Raw genomic sequence first — 1,864 nt, 5'->3', positions numbered from 1 at the left:
CGCGGCGGCTCGAGTGCGCCGGCACGGTCCAACCGCTCTCGGCGGGCTCGGCTCGGCTCGGACGTTCCGCGGCGGCGTCCGGGGGGTCTCAGCCGCGGAGGCTCGGGTGCGCCGGCACGGTCCAGCCTCTCCCGGCGGGCTCCGCTCGGCTCGGACGTTCCTCGGCGGCGTCCGGCGATCTGAGCCGCGGCGGCTCGAGTGCGCCGGCACGGTCCAACCGCTCCCGGCGGGTTCCGCTCGGCTCGGACGCTCCTGGGCGGAGTCGGGCGATCTGAGCCGCGGCGGCTCGAGTGCGCCGGCACGGTCCAACCGCTCTCGGCGGGCTCGGCTCGGCTCGGACGTTCCGCGGCGGCGTCCGGGGGGTCTCAGCCGCGGAGGCTCGGGTGCGCCGGCACGGTCCAACCGCTCCCGGCGGGTTCCGCTCGGCTCGGACGCTCCTCGGCGGAGTCGGGCGATCTGAGCCGCGGCGGCACGGTCCAGCCTCTCCAGGCGGACTCAGCACGGCTCGGACGTTCCGCGGAAGTGGCCAAGTGCCGCTCTTGTGGCTGCTCCGCTGCGCCTGCACTGTGTACACGGCTCCGAGCGTCTCCGGGGGGGGGGGGGAAGAGGGGGGGGGGGGGGGGGGGGGGGAACGGGAAGAGGGGGGAAGGGGGGGGGGGGGGAGTAAGTGGGGGGGGGGAAGGGGGGGGGGGAGTAAGGGGGGGGGGGGGGGCACAGCGTCGGCGGCTAGGCGTCGCTGCCCATGCGGCTCGGCTAGGTCGCCACGGTCTACCCGGCTCCGAGCGGGCCGTGGTGCTCGGCGGCGGCGGCTAGGCGTCGCTGCCCATGCGGCTCGACTAGGTCGGCACGGTCTACCCGGCTCCGAGCGGGCCGTGGTGCTCGGCGGCGGCGGCTAGGGGTCGCTGCCCATGCGGCTCGGCTAGGTCGGCAGGGTCTACCCGGCTCCGAGCGGGCCGTGGTGCTCGGCGGCGGCGGCTAGGCGTCGCTGCCCATGCGTCTCGGCTAGGTCGGCACGGTCTACCCGGCTCCGAGCGGGCCGTGGTGCTCGGCGGCGGAGGCTAGGGGTCGCTGCCTATGCGGCTCGGCTAGGTCGGCACGGTCTACCCGGCTCCGAGCGGGCCGTGGTGCTCGGCGGCGGCGGCTAGGGGTCGCTGCCTATGCGGCTCGACTAGGTCGGCACGGTCTACCCGGCTCCGAGCGGGCCGTGGTGCTCGGCGGCGGCGGCTAGGGGTCGCTGCCTATGCGGCTCGACTAGGTCGGCACGGTCTACCCGGCTCCGAGCGGGCCGTGGTGCTCGGCGGCGGCGGCTAGGCGTCGCTGCCCATGCGGCTCGATTAGGTCGGCACGGTCTACCCGGCTCCGAGCGGGCAATGGTGCTCGGCGGCGGCGGCTAGGGGTCGCTGCCTATGCGGCTCGGCTAGGTCGGCACGGTCTACCCGGCTCCGAGCGGGCCGTGGTGCTCGGCGGCGGCGGCTAGGGGTCGCTGCCTATGCGGCTCGACTAGGTCGGCACGGTCTACCCGGCTCCGAGCGGGCCGTGGTGCTCGGCGGCGGCGGCTAGGGGTCGCTGCCTATGCGGCTCGACTAGGTCGGCACGGTCTACCCGGCTCCGAGCGGGCCGTGGTGCTCGGCGGCGGCGGCTAGGCGTCGCTGCCCATGCGGCTCGATTAGGTCGGCACGGTCTACCCGGCTCCGAGCGGGCAATGGTGCTCGGCGGCGGCGGCTAGGGGTCGCTGCCTATGCGGCTCGGCTAGGTCGGCACGGTCTACCCGGCTCCGAGCGGGCAATGGTGCTCGGCGGCGGCGGCTAGGGGTCGCTGCCTATGCGGCTCGACTAGGTCGGCACGGTCTACCCGGCTCCGAGCG

This window comes from Coturnix japonica, unplaced genomic scaffold (genome assembly GCF_054131305.1).
Source record: "Coturnix japonica strain WE unplaced genomic scaffold, WE-NBRP24 Scf092, whole genome shotgun sequence".
Classification (NCBI taxonomy): domain Eukaryota; kingdom Metazoa; phylum Chordata; class Aves; order Galliformes; family Phasianidae; genus Coturnix; species Coturnix japonica.
This window is presented reverse-complemented; position numbering follows the sequence as displayed.